The sequence below is a fragment of the Coffea eugenioides genome, chromosome 3 (genome assembly GCF_003713205.1).
Source record: "Coffea eugenioides isolate CCC68of chromosome 3, Ceug_1.0, whole genome shotgun sequence".
In the NCBI taxonomy this organism is placed as follows: Eukaryota; Viridiplantae; Streptophyta; class Magnoliopsida; order Gentianales; family Rubiaceae; genus Coffea; species Coffea eugenioides.
The window spans coordinates 40,320,817-40,336,698 of NC_040037.1; the positions used below are offsets into that span (position 1 = coordinate 40,320,817).

The following is a 15,882-nucleotide window of genomic DNA, read 5'->3' on the forward strand; positions in this document are numbered from 1 at the left end:
TACATGAAATTCTGATCCGTATTATTGAATCAGGAAGTGAATTTGTAAGAGGAAGGATCAACCTTGCTAGCAGTATAGTCCTTGTGGATGGCAATTTCCTGGCGAGAGATTGTCCATGCCTTTTAAGGGGAACCTGTTATGAAAAATACTTGTTGGCCTAGAGCTCTATAAGAATCTGCATGAAAGATGATTCTCGCTGGCTACAGGTATTCTCATGCATGAGGTACACTTCTCTTTGTGATTTTAATATTCTGATTCAAGGAAATATATCTGGTTTTCATTACATTTGCTGATTTCTTTGTGATTTCGACCGAGTTTCATAATCAATAGAATCAAAAAGATCTTCATAGATTGCCATTTATTTTAAACTTGTATGAAATTGTGAATCTTTCGGCCATTTTTTACAAGGTAAAGAACAGAGCTATGGATAAGCCAATACATGGGAAAGCAGCTGGTTGGATTTTAAGTCATTGTGTGTCCTTGCTCTCATAATCATGAATATGCTCCTGGATCTGCACATAATCATGTCTGGAGTGTACTTACTACTGCACTTAACGTAATGATTTTCAAAATGCTTATAGCCTTGCAGAAACAGAATTCGCCTCCATTCTGATGGCGAATGCTGCTAATGGGGCTTGTCAGCCCTTTAAGGAAACATAGCTTGGTCTCCTCAAGAAGCTTTCATTGATCTGTTGAAGGATTCTGAGTTGGCACATCTGAAAAGCTTGAGTGGTAACCCTCGTACCAATTCATCAGGAGCCTCCCTATAGGATGCATATCTTCTGATCTAAAGGGAAGGTGCTGTAACAAGATTTGCTGCCCCAACATTGAATGGTACTGGCATTACCAGATTGTCTACTTTGAGATTGATCATATTCTAATTGGATGCTAAGTTGTCAAAATTTGCTCAAATTCTCAGAAAATACTTGTCTATGCCTATGTTATGTATGCCTCAATACAGTATACACCATTATGCTGGCTTCAGTTCTATGTTAGGGATGTCTCAGTGCAGTATACACGATTATTGCTACATGTAAAAGTCAATGAGTATTACAATTTAACACATTGTAACGTATATGATCTTGCACAATCTATTTTGAGCTTTGGGAAAATCTGATGCAGAGAATATTTGCAAAATTTGTTACCTTGAATTTAAATCATTTGGAGAACACACATGCACTTTCAGGAAGGAAATGGCAAGTAGTCTACTAATATTGTTTTTGGAGGCTAATACATTTGATGTCGTGTTCACCTGCAAGCTTTTGCATTTTTTTTTTTGTATGCTGACTTAGGTAGATATTAATCAGTTTTCAACATAAATTAGCAAGTCGATACACTTGCTTTTATCAACTTGCTTTTATCGCTTACTTCTCAAAGGTAATCCTTGTTTAAACCATATTGGTTCATGGTTAAAACCTTTTATAATCCACCTAGAATAATTTATGAATTACATTGACAAAGTAAATTTACTATTTTTAAGTTTTAAGGTCCAATTTAGATTGCTAGGTTTTTATAGAAAAACTTTAAAATATTCTCAGGACACTTTTTTCTAATTACATTTTTATCTTACATACATCACATTTTTAGAGTTTTTTCTCTCAAAAACATCCAAAATTTCCAATCTAAATGGGGCTCTAAAATTCTAGAATACTTACAAATACTAATGTTCACATCCCCGACTATGCATATGACTATGCAAAGCGCATTTTGCAAATCTTTTTTTTTTTCCATTTTTTTCCTTTTTCCTACAAATATCTTTCCCTTTTTTTTTTTTTTTTGAGTTGGATCTTACGTGTGGTACTTTAACGTTTGTTAGCTTATTATCAGTTTAGACTTGAGACCTGTTGTTTCCTGTTTAGGCCAAAAAATGTTGGGGTCCACTCCGTTAGAAAGTTTCAACTATACAAGAAATGATCAAAACAAAAATAACAAAAAAAAAAAAAAAAACTAGTTCTTTTACCAGCTATCAACAAAAATTTTCTGGCTTTGTCTGCGGAGACTAAATCTAATCATGAAATTTAGTTACAGCTATTTTTGACCTATATATTTTGTTCGTTGACAAAATAAAAATTAGCTGGCAACGCGTCTACTTCACATTCTCATCATTAGTTTGTAATTGTCTTCTTGTGGAGAATATTGGCTGCATATAAACATGCATGGATATAGACAGTATTCGTTGCATGGACGCACTTTTGCTCTGACTGTTGTTGGCATCGACGCGTTTCCCTTTTTGGAAGCTCAAATACTTGATTGAATTTAAAAAAAAAAAAAAAAAAGTTGAGTCTTTTGGATTGAAGATTATCTGAAAAAATTTTTATGATGATATTATAACACTTTATATAAAGTGATGTATTAAAAAAGTAATTCAAAATATAAAAAAAAAATTAATTAAAAAACGTGTTTATACTATGCTAAATTTTTTCTTTTTACATTTTACGTGGTAACGACATATTAATTGATCGAATATTATGTATTGCAATGTGTAACTGGCTTCTGCTGAGATTAGGTAGATTGTGATTGAATATTCAGCATTGACAAAATCATGCAGTTAGGATGTATTGTCATTTGGAAATCCATGAAGTAATGCCTGTTTAGAGGCGGTACATAGGATGAACACTGCTATCCTGGACCTGTATTAGCCGAATGAAGAAACCAATTTGTACTTCGTTTTAAAAAAAACTGCTGAGTGGATTTAGCTGTTAGGAATTTCAGAAAACAAGTCTTAACGTTCAAGGTTGACATTTCAGTATTTTTCCATTTTGGGTTTTTTTCTTTTTTTTTTTTTTTTTTTGGAGGCTGGGAATGGGGGGGGGGGGGGTGTGAGGGAATTCAAATATCATTGGGGTTTCACATTTCATGACATTTTTTATTGCGTACTTTTGCCTCCTTTATCTTGGCATACCGGTACCTATATAATCAAATTAATTGGTCAATCAAATTCCAAGAAAGCTTTGATATCACCTATTTATTTTATTCTTTTAACTATTATTACGTTTTTCATTTATATTACCACTTGAATTCAACTAAAATCATGCAGTTCCACTAAGTGAAGGATAGATTGCGTAAGGAGAAATAAAAGTTGCATTTTTTATTTTAAAAATTAAACTTTATCTACATGTTGGTTGTAGGTGTAAAATTAGAATCCAATATGCGGTCGGAGTTAGAGATACTTTCTTAAATAGCTTTTACACATTCTAGTGGCCTTTAGTCGATCAAAATTCCATGCATATGTATGTATGGAAGTATGTATATGTGTATATAATATATATATATATATATATCACCTTTGATTCTTGAAGGAGGATTTCATTTTGTACCTGAAATGTATATTTCTCCAATTATTATACGACCAAATGGTTACTCTATTTTTTAAAAAAAAAATTGGGAAAACCCCCCTTGGATTGGTGGTGTGGTGTTTAGGAATAACAAGTGTTGATACAAATAATTATTAGATATTTCTAAGTCATAATTTGTGAAGACAGTTTGCATTGATATTCATATGTAACGAGAAGAAATTTTCAAAACGATGTATCAAATCGAGACCATAGTTGAGCTATATTTCAGTCAATGCCACGTTCATATTGAGGATACGCGTTCATCCACCCTGCATGGGAAAAATCATAGCACTAGTGGATTAAACTCTAGAATGCAACGAAAAGTGAGAGAAAATTGATATGAAAGTAAGAAAATTCCATAGATTAGAGATTTTGACTCGAGAATGTCAGTGTCAAGGAATCGAGGAAAAAACCTTTCTAGGTTGCTAAGGTTTAACAGCACATGTGGAGTGGGGTAGGGATAAATTGAGTGATTCAAAAAATAAGTATGCATGAAAGATCTTAAATCTTGACTTCGAACTCTCGCATTTGTACTCTTCAAAAAAACAAAAAAGCACGTGCTGAATTAGAGCCCTACGTAATTTGAATCATTCACGTGTATTGCGGCTCAACTGTGGCTATCATTTTTAGACTGTGACCTTAGTCATTTGTTACTTATCCAAAATATGTGGTGGGGATCTAAGCTGTTAGTTATGGACATTGACATTCTTGGCGTTACACTTTTACTTTTTCTTCTTTGCTTTTTCTCTGTAATCAGGTTGGTGGCCTTGATATTTAGACTCCTCGATGTCGAAAAAAAAATTGATCATATAGATTTGCGTTTCCATACATAACACCCTACTGTCGAGTGTCGACAATACCAATGTTTTTAAACTCGGACCGGCCAGCGAACCGGAGATAGGGACGGTTCACGGTTCGACCGGTCCGACCGGTCCGACCGACCGGTTCAACGGTTCAACGTTTTTTTTTTTTTTTTCTTTACTCTACAGTCTACACTGAAACTTAACTGAAACTTAACGGCTAATATACAATCTAATATGATTATTAATAACTTAAATCCCTAAAATACATTTACCAATATAACATAAAATTAAATTTAAGTTGAGATAATAATAAATTTTCTAAAAGTTATACATGAAACCTGGCATGATAAATATAACTAAAATATCATAATTCATCGCAGGTTTTCATAAATTCATTACAAACATAAATAGATATAGTCCAAATGTTCATCAATTATCACAAACAAACACACAAAAATAAATAAAATAAATGTTACATTCTTTCACAATTCTCAAAAAGTCCATAACAGAGTTCAACTCATATTCAAAGCAAACAATTTAAATAACAAATTTCCATCGTTGGCATGACAAGGCAACAGCACCTCCTTCACAATTTCATCAATTTAACCTGAAAAATTAAAAAGTTTATTACAAAAAATATAAATCTAATTGGTGGAACTAAAAAAAAGTCAAAAAATTTCTAAAAACAAAGATACAACCAAACACAAAAAGAATACGAAAATTGCTAGTAAATACGTAAATTGCTCAAACAAGTTACCATAGGCAATTTTTCTTGGGTTTGACAATTAAAATGATTTCTACTAATTCGTTAAAGAACACTGATTCGAAGAAAATGACTCCTAAAAGTAGTGAATTTTTCTATATTCAACCGAAGAAGGAAATCAACTGTAAAAAATGCTATCATTTATAAGTCATAAACAAATGCAGCTCTTACAAAAACTGAAAATGTTTCTTCTTGAATAACATGTCTCTGGATACGTGGCTATGGGTAAAAAATGTCATGATTATTTCAAAGTCAGACATATCTCTGTATTTTCAAGAAAATTATTCGTTAATTAATATGAAATATTAATCCCAAATTATTAATAAATCTCTATTTTTATCCTCAAATTATAATAATTTTAATTTTAGAATCAACCCAATCAAGTAGGGGTAAGGGCTAAATTCTTGGTTGCTATCAACAATTTGTAGCAACAAAAAGTTTACACCCGCAAACTATGAATAATTTGATGAAACAATTGATCAATATAAGAATAGTAAGAAGAAACAATCGGCATCACAGAAATAATCCAACATACATGTTCTATGAAAAACAATAAAAGGCAAAAATTAAACTTACCAAGATCGAAAAGCTCTGGAGTTTGGTCCACAGAAAATAGCGTGATGATCTTGTCTTGAATATTTGGATGTGAAAGGATTATGAAGAAAAAATTTAAAAAAAAATCAAGATGAGAAGTTGAGAACTGGAGGAGCCGAAAGCGGCGAAAGGGAGAAATGGAGGAATTGAAATCGAAATGAAATGTGCCTGTGCCGTCTGCACTTAATGCTAAGGTTTTTTTTATTTTATTTGATTTTAGTTTTTAGTTAAGTAAAACTTCACGCAACAATAGCTTGTCCTTCGGCTGTGGTTCAGTGGTTTGCGTGCCTTATTCTGCTCTAGGAGACCTGTGTTCGAATCTCAACAGCCGCCTCCACTCTTCCTATTATTTTGAATTTGAGGGAAAATTTGAGAACCGGCGGTTCGCGGTTTATGCGGGTTTTAACGGTTCGTATGGTTCGACCGGTTCATAGCGGTTTTTCATTACCTTCCGGGTTTGATATTAGACCGGACCGGTGGCATGGCCGGTTCGCGGTCGGACCGGTCGAACCGGCCGGTCCGGTCCGGTTCTGAAAACATTGGACAATACATAACCTTTTTATTTGGCACATTTCCTATTTGTGCTGAACTACCTTTGTCAGTTCAAATTACATTTGGTTATCTTTTTACCACATTTTGCTCCAACTCCCTGTGATCAATATAAATATCAAAAATAAATAGAATTCGTCAATTAATGCACATTTGATAAGATAATAGGAAGGAATTAATTATAAAATATATGACAAAAACGTGACCTATTAATATTCCTCATTTCATTCATAAAGATTTGAATAAATATTTATGCTTCTCATTAATTATCTCGTATTTGTCTTTTTCATTATTATTAAATACTGTTAGTATATCTTTATCCTTTTCATTAAATTACCTATTAAAAAGAATTAACCCCTATGTGGGACATGTAATTAATTTGTCCTTTGATTAATAAAGTTTTGAATAAATATTTGTGCTCGCCATTAAATTATATTGGGTTAAAAACAAAAAAGCCTCCTGTGCTAAACCTAATATACAAATAAGCCCCCTGTGGTTTCAAAATATACAACGCGATACCTCATGCTTTGGACTAACTTGTAACCCTGACGGAAATCGGTAAAATTAACGGGAACTGATGAAAGGACCAAAATATCCTTGTATAAATAACCAAAAGCATATTGAACACAGTCAAATTATTCTTTCTCCATTCTCTCTTCCTTCAGTCTAGCAACTTTCTTGGCCAAAACTTTTGCAAAAGAACAAACATGCACCAGTTCACTCCTCATTCAAATTAAAAGCATTACAGTATATTAAAAGCATTACTGTTGGCCTGAGCCGCAGCAAAAGAGAATTCTCCACAAAAATGCTTCTCAAGATCTTTGTACCAAATCGAGGGGTCATCTTCCTCGCCTAACATAGTGATACTAGCATCTTCATTGTTAATATTGCGGTTGCTATTATCATCCCTGTTCACACGTACATATTGACTCAAAGGTCGCCAACAAGCTGACACTGTTTTCCCCAACGACGAAGACATGTTTCATTTCCCTATATCTTCTTGGCTCCTGGCTTTTTTCAAGACTGATGATTTTAAGCCACCAACCCCACTAATTCCCTGGTATCGTCGAAATTCAAGGAAAGCGCATATAAAATTTTGATCAAGAAACAAAAACCCAGTAAGAATTGTAGAGCTGAAATTAAGGACTGGAGCAGTTACTGCAGCAAAAGAAGAATTCAGGGGGGAAACAATATCACAAAAGAGAAAATTTAACAGAAGCCCACTAAAACCCAAATGGAAATATCGAAAAAAAAAACCGAAGCCCAGACAGGATTGATCAATGTGATGAGTAGAAGGCGTTAGAATTCAAGGCTGGAGCAGTTAATGCAGACAAAGAACAAAAATCAGGGACACAAATTCAAGAAAAGAATGAGTCTGGAGTCTTTTCGTATAAAAGTGGAGTGGAAAAGAATCAGAGAGTGACGAGCAAGAGAACCCAAATAGGGATTCTCATGAGTGCAGACGTAAAAAACTGGAAAGATACTGGAAAGGGGAGTATGAATGGATGTACGATTGCTGCTGGTTGTTTGGTTTTTTTGGGAGAAAAGGGAAAACAAAAGAAGATTTCTTTTTCTCTCAATCAAGTAGAAAATCGATTTCTGTACACAAGCATCGCTAGAGTTTTATTGGGAGTTAAGGGGTACAATAGTAATATTTGCTAAAAATTAAGTGTAAAGAATTTGTATTTAGCTTTCAGTACATCAGTCCCGTTAATTTTACCAATTTCCGTCACGATTACAACTTAGTTCAAAACATGAGGTATCGCGTTGTATATTTTGAAACCATAGGGGGCTTATTTGTATATTAGGTTTAGCACAGGAGGCTTTTTTGTTTTTAACCCAATTATATTCTGTTGTAGTAGGAATTAATGTCTATGTTAAAAAAAGAAGTTATTATTTATGTTATTCTTTATATAATTAAATGCCCTGTGATTATTTGGATAAAATGTTTATTGTTATGATTAATTTATTTGGTACAAACAATTAGTTTGATTTTGGAGTAATTTATACTATTCTTCTTCTCATTATTAAATGGGATGTTATTGTTTCCATAAAATGTTTATCTTTCTGATTAAATTATTTTGTACAAACAATTAGTTTGTTTTTGATGTAAAGAATTAATATTTTCCTTTCAAAATTAAATAATTTATGTTTTATATCATTTTCATGGAATGTGCTTTCATATTCATTAGTAATTTAGGAAATTATTTTTTTTACTTTTCATTAAAAATAGGATGACGATTATTATTATAATTTTAAATAATAATGCTTTCTTTGTTAAATTATTTAATTTGAACAAATTATTATTACCTTTGAATTATCTTTCGAGCTTTTTTAAGTGGAGAAAATATTAAAGAAGGGTGTCAATGTCATTTTCGTTGGGAACAAGTCTTTCTTCTGTAGAACATATATCTGCTTTTTTCTTTTAGGAGCTGCCACTTCATGCTAACTGCTTCCTAAGTATAGTCGTCATCATGATCACGCGCATTTCAACTCATATTCTTAATAAACTATATTTTTTCACAGTAATTAAATACAATTCTTTTAAATATCAATGCATTTTTCCACAATTCTATTTTTTTCACTTTTTTCAGTCAAAATGTTTCTATCCATGCATTCTCTAGAGTGCGATTTCACTATTTTAATCATTCTTTACCAAATACTACATTAGAAATCTATTCCTATGTAATTTAAATGCCTGTTAATTTGAACACACCATATTCAGTATATATATATATATATATATATATATCCCATATAAATCAAATTATTTCCCCAATAAACAATACTTATATTAAACCTTCAAAATATTCTCCTACTATTTAATCTGAAAAAATAAACATACATGTGTATATCCAAATTCATTCTTAACATAATTACACATAATCCTAGGCACTGTAATATATGCAAAACCGTGTGTAGCAGGGTTTTGCAGCCTCCTAATTCTTAAAACTAAGGTCGTTTGGATTGAATTATTTAAGTGTATATGGAATAAGAGCTAGAAAAGGTATTTGGATTTACCAGATATTTTATCCGACATGTAACAGACTTCTTTTTTTGTCTTTGCCTTGTCATGCAGCCCCGCAACTGTCCTCTCATCTACACCCTTTTAACGTATTCCAACGCGTGTCAAATGGTTGGACAACTCAAATGCTTAATCGTTGTGTCCTCAACACGAGACGCATCAATGTTGTGAAACAAAACAACTCACACCCGAACATTTACCTCTTACGTTCTTCCAGCTTCGCAGCAACAGTCGCCAATCCTTAGATCTATCACTCCTTTGCCTCAAATCGCGATTGCCACGGCATGCATTTTATTGGGTTTTAGCCGGTACATACTTTGGTGGCCTTTTCTTTCATTCAAATGCAAGGCTCATCGGCGAATGGCACAAGCTTCATCTCTCTACAAAATCTGGTAGTCGTCTCTGAGGCACCAGTATAGCACCTATTTAATTATCAATTGCTGCACTTGGTTTTCCATTACCAATAATATTGAGCACTCCTTCGCATTAACTGAAGCAATTTTTTGGCAGCTATTATTAGGCATATTTTCCTTTTCTTTAAACGACATAGTCTAGACTTGTGATGTCCAATTGCTTTGTGTCTAGCACACTATTGCCTCCACAATTGAAATATGTCTAAACCTAGGTTATTCAATCAGGATCCTGACACTATTCCCAGTTAGATCCTTCGTCCAATGTTAGACTTATATGTGAATAATTATATGTTACAAACTGTCAAATAAGCTTAAATCTAATTAAAGTGATCAAATATGATTTGGATTTAATGTATATAATAGGGCGTGAGCCCTTAATGTATAGAGATTTAAGACTATTTTCTATTTCTATGATGGGTTAAAACAAGAATTCAAAAAATAACAGGAATGTTATCTATAAAGAGAGTTATGGTCCCCAGGTCACACATATTTTTGTTGTCGTATTTTCTAATACCACAAAATAACTCTTTCCTGATATCCTATCGTTAGGAAAGATACCAGAGAAAAATTAAAGAACTTTCTTAAGGATTGACAAATACGTATTGACCTGGAAGGTCACTCCAAAATCTCTAGGGATTCAAATACCAATTTATCAATATAAATTTAGATACGCTTGTGTAATTTTATTGTTAATTTATTTCTTAATAATCGCCATATAGATTTTGGATTTAATAGGTGATAATTTTCACCAAAGGTTAAATATAAACAACCACTTAACAAGTGATATCAGAGTAAGATATGGTTGATTATTAGGAAATAATTTGGATTTAATAATTCATAGTTTTTGAATTTTTAATAAAAAAATTGCAATCACTTTTGGTTTTGTTGCATGGCCAATAAATCTAGACCTTATTCGTGGCCATCCAATTTTTGTTTCATGTTTTAGTTTTTGTTTCGGCTTTTCACATGATTGCTATGATGTTAGTTACGTTGATTCATTGTTTTGGTTTCATATAATTCAATAGATCCCGTTTTGATCAAACTTTAGTTGGCAGACATGGGGTTTCTTTTAATTTTTCTAGTTTTAAGGATTAAAATTGATAAGAAAGAATGCATGAATGCAATTCTGTGAAACTCTCAATCGGTTAGCATAAATGATGTTTTGTGGGATCTACATGCTTTTGATGATGTAAGCTAATTGGGTTTCTGGTTTCGAGAAGTCGTTCATCCTTTTCCTTACTCTTAAGGATTAAAATTGATAAGAAAATATTCAGGTTTCAATGTTTTATCTATAAAATTAATTTGGTTAATATTTGAATTTTCTTTGATTTGTCTTCTTTTTAAGAGCCAATATGCATATATTTATGTTAAGGAAATTAGGATTTTTCTAATTGAAAGTTAAATAAGACATTTAAACCTTATAAAATCCATAAGATTGGCCCATTAAATATATAGTCTTATTGTTAGGATCGAAACCAACCTAAGAGGGGGGTGAATTAGGTTATCTACAAACTAATCAAGTTAAAGGACACTTTTTTTGTTCAATGTGAAATTTACCCTTTTTTCTAGGTGACCACTCAATGAAACAATTAGTATGAGAGCAATATCACTTGAGAGTAGAAAAGATAAGCAATTAAAGTTCACAAGATAGTAAATAAAAAGGGAAGAATAGCAAACCAATTTGACTACCAAACTCCTCTTGAGGTTGAAGATCACTTTATAAAACAAGTTTCTTCAAATTGATGAAATACAACCAATCTTTGTGTACAAAGGAAGGCTCACTTCCTCCTTGTCCCAAGCTCCACTTGGTCAAGTTATGAAGTTTTACAATCACTCAGGATAACTCTCATAAAACTACACTATTGACGTATTTTTCTCACACAAGAAAAACTTACAAGAATCTTACGCCACAAAGTGTACAAATTGTTCCTTCGAGAGCGTTTTCTTACTAAAATTACTATTAATCTTTTGTATTCTCAGTGTGCAAAAGTTGTCTTTTGATTCTAATCATATGCGTTTTATATGAGACCAAAAAAGTGCTCATTATGACTTCCAACGGATAGAAAATAGTTGAAGAGTCAACTAGTCGTTGGGAGTGTCGGACGTCCGATACAGCTGATGCTTGTGTCCAACAGCAGACAGAGATTTTGAGAAATCATCTTAATTATTTCGGACGTCCAGTACTTCCAATGCTTGCGTCCGACAGTAAACAGAGAGTTTGAGAAATTATCTTAATTCTTTCGAACGTCCGGTACTTCTAATGCTTGCGTCTAAAAGCAGTCAGAAAGTATCTCAATTCTATCGGACGTCCGGTGATGGAGTTTTTCGTACGTCCGAAGGTAGGCAGAGAGTTTGAAAGATTGTTTTAATTCTTTCGGACGTCTGGTGAGGATGTTCTGCGTCCGATAAGAGCTGCACAGTTTATCGGATGTCCAGTATTACCTTTATGAGCGTCTGACAGCTTTCATCTTCCTTTATCTTTTTTCAATTGTTCTTGTTCTTTGTATCAATTTGCTTCAAGGTTGAAAGAATTTCTTAGAAAAGATATTAGTACTATCCATTTGTTTTGTAAACATCAAAAGACAGGGATCAAGATCAATACTTATAAGGTATTATAGACTTCAAGAAAATTTTAGATACAAATGATAAATTTGGGTCAAATTACGGATATGGACTTTTGATCCAATAAGTCTCGATCCAATTGACTGATTTGACCAGATTTGACTGATTTTGATAAGGTTTGACTACGTTTTGATTAGAGTTGATCAATGTTGATTTTGATCAAAATTTTTGTGTAATATGTGTAATTTTAAATTTGAATATTGGTGCGATTATATATATTTTGAAATAAATTAATTAAAATAATATGCCATCAAAGTGACCTCTTTGTGAAAATTAATCTATTTTAGAATATAACTAATTAGGTATTTGTAATTTTGTGAATATTGATTGGCCTAAAGGAAGGTCAATGTTTAACAAACTTGCATGTGTACTTGTGATAATAAATACCTGATAATTATTCAACTTTTTTATATGTGAATTATAAATTGGCCCAAAGAAAAATTTATTTTTTGATATATTATTATTGTCAGTGTTTATTACTACACCAAGATATCACTTAGAAATTAATATTTTTGTTCAAATACAAAATATTAATGGAACATCGGTATAGATGGAATTACCATTATTTCAATTTATTATTAATTTAGTTTATGTGAATTTGTTTTAATTATTTTATATTTTCTGTTCAATTGCAAATAATTTTACGAATATTACGACCATATCAATAATATTTCTATGCGGAATGACAAATTTCAAGTCATGGAAAGAAAATCTTTTGACAGTAGTTGAAGTAATGGATTTCAATCTTGCTTTAAGAGATGATTCTCCCCCACCTCTTACAGATCAGAGTACCTCTGATGAAAAGAGAGATAAGGAAAGGTGAGAGAAATGAAATCGCTTGTATCTGATGGTCATTAAAAAGGCCGTTCCAGAAACATTTAAAGGAACAATATCAGAAACGACAGTTACAATTAAAGAGTTCCTTCAGGACATTGAAAAAAAAAATTGTGAAGAACAAAAAGACTGAAATTAATACATTCTTGACACACTTAATTTCAATGAAATATAGTGGTAAAGGTAATATTAGAGAGTACATCATAGAGGTGTCTCATCTTGTTTCGAAATTAAATGCATTTAAATTGGTACTCTTTACAGAGTTACTAGTACATTTGATTTTAATATATCTTTCTACACAATTTAATCAGTTTAAGGTGAGTTACAACTGTCAAAAAGAGACTTTATCTCTAAACGATCACATCTCACACTGTGTAGAGGAAGAAGAAATGTTGAATTAAGATCAGATAGAGCGTGCTCATCTAGTTTTAACCACTAATAATAAAAGTAAGTGATTTAAGAGAAAGAAGAATGAAAAAACTGCAAGTACGACACCACAGAAGAAATAACGAAAGAAATCAGTTGATCAACAAAAGAATAGTTATTTTTTCTGTGAAGTTGAAGGGTATTAAAAGAAGCATTGCACCAATTATCACGCTTCGAGTATTAAGAAAGTTATGCTTCTTAATTTGGTTTATTATAAGATTAATTTAACTTCAGTACCTAGACATACATGGTGGTTAGATGCTAGTGTAACAACTCACATCAATGTGTTTATGCAGGGTTGTTTGAATCATCGAAAGCCTAATGATAATGAAAGATATATCTACATGGGCAATGGCAAAATAGTTCAAGTTGAGACAATAGGAGTTTTTAGATTATTGTTAAAGACCGAATTTTATTTGAACATTAGTGAAACATTTGTTGTACCGTCTTTTCGACAAAATTTGATTTCTATTTCTGCTTTGGATAAATTTGATTATATTTGTTCATTTGAAAATGAAATTTTAAACTATTTCACGATTCAAAATTGGTTGATACTGGTTCTTTAATGCACTACGATAATCTATATTTAATTGATACAATTGTTTCATTTAATAAATCTTTGCATTTGAGTACTAGAGGAGTAAAGTGAAAATTAACTAATGAGAATTCAGTTGCATTATAGCACAAGAGGTTGGGACATATCCCCAAACGGAAAATGAAAAGACTTGTGTCAAATGAAATTCTCGACCCTTTGAGTTTTACAGATTTTGATGATTATGTTAACTGTATAAACGAAAAACAAATCAATAAAAAGAGATTTGAAACTAATAGGTAATTAAATATCTTAGAGCTTATACATACAGATATTTGTGGATTATTTCCTATATCTACTTGGAATGGTCAACAGTATTTTATAACGTTTATAGACGATTTTTCAAGATAGGACTACATATATCTCATTTTTAAAAAATCACAATCACTAGATGTGTTCAAAAATTTTAAGATTAAAGTTGAGAACCAACTCAACAAAAGAATTAAAAACGTCAAATCTGACCGTGATAATGAATACTATGGTAGATATGACGGTTCAAATGAACAACTTCTAGGATCATTTGTTAAATACTTAAAGAAATGTGGTATCATTCCACAGTATACTATGCCAGATTCACCCACTATGAATGGTGTAACTGAAAGACGAAATAGAACCCTTAAAGACATTATAAAGAGTATGATATGTCATTCTACCTCATCAGAATCATTCTAAAGAGAAGTACTTAAAACTGCAGTATATATTCTTAATAGAATTCCAACTAAAATAACTATCAGAACTTCTTATGAGTTTTGGACAGAGAAAAAATCCAGTTTGAAGCATTTATATGTTTGGGGATGTCCAACTGATGCAAGACCTTATAGGCCAAATAAAAAAAATGGACTCAAGAACGGCTAATTGTTATTTTATTGGATACTCTAAAAGATTCAGAAATTACAAGTTTTATGATCCCACGATTGAATAGATTTTTGAGACAGAAAATGCCTGATTCTTTAAGAAAGTCAAGTTTGAAAAAAAAATATAGTAAGGGACCTTATCTTTAAAGAGAAATATATCAATATTCTCACAGATATCATTGAACTTGTTCAAGATCCCATTCCTGACTTTGATCATGACATAACAAATCAAAACATGTCAAAAAATAAATTGTTATTGAAGAATAAACTCTCCCTCTCCAAGAACTAGTGTCATTAAAAAGATTCACTAGAGAAAGAAGAAGTGCAATGCCAGATAATTACCATATTTTTCTCCAAAAACATGAGAATGACACTGAATTGATGGAAGATGATCCAATCAACTTCCATCAAACCATGAAAAGTTTAAATTCTCAAAATTAGATCGATACCATGAATGAAAAGATTAAATTCATAAAAGACAATAATATCTGGGATCTTATTCCATTGCCAAAAAGTGCGAAACTTATTGGTTGTAAATGGACATTTAAAATCAAAAGAGATTCGAAAGATATGTGGAAAGATACAAAACTCGTCTTGTTGCTAATAAATTTACACAAAAAGAAGGTATCGACTAAAAAAAAATCTTTTCTTCAGTATCTTTGAATGACTCTTTTAGAATTATCATGGCATTAGTGATGCGTTTTAATCTTGAATTACACCAAATGGATGTAAAGATAGCATTTCTCAATAGTAATATGGATGAAACGATCTATATGGTGCAGTCAGAAAACTTTGTATCGAGAGATCCAAAGAATATAGTTTATAAATTTAAAAAATTCATCTATGAGTTCAAATAAACGTATCAACAATGGTATTTCAAAATTCACCAAGTGATTATCTCATTTGATTTTGAGATGAATTTAGTAGATGATTATATATACCATAAGTTTTGTGGAAGCAAATATATTTTTCTGATATTATATGTTGATGATATTTTGCTTGTCAGCAACGATATAGATTTATTACATGAAATCAAGATATTTCTAATTAAAAATTTTGAAATGAAAGATCT

At 31.8% G+C, this 15,882-nt stretch overlaps 1 long non-coding RNA gene across 1 annotated transcript; it reads left to right on the forward strand.

Moving 5' to 3' along the window:
* Nucleotides 1-344: 344 nt before the first annotated feature.
* Nucleotides 345-1,107, forward strand: LOC113765692. Its single transcript, XR_003467761.1, has 2 exons — nucleotides 345-472; nucleotides 582-1,107. It is a non-coding gene; the product is annotated as an uncharacterized LOC113765692 (long non-coding RNA).
* The last annotated feature ends 14,775 nt before the right edge of the window (nucleotides 1,108-15,882 follow it).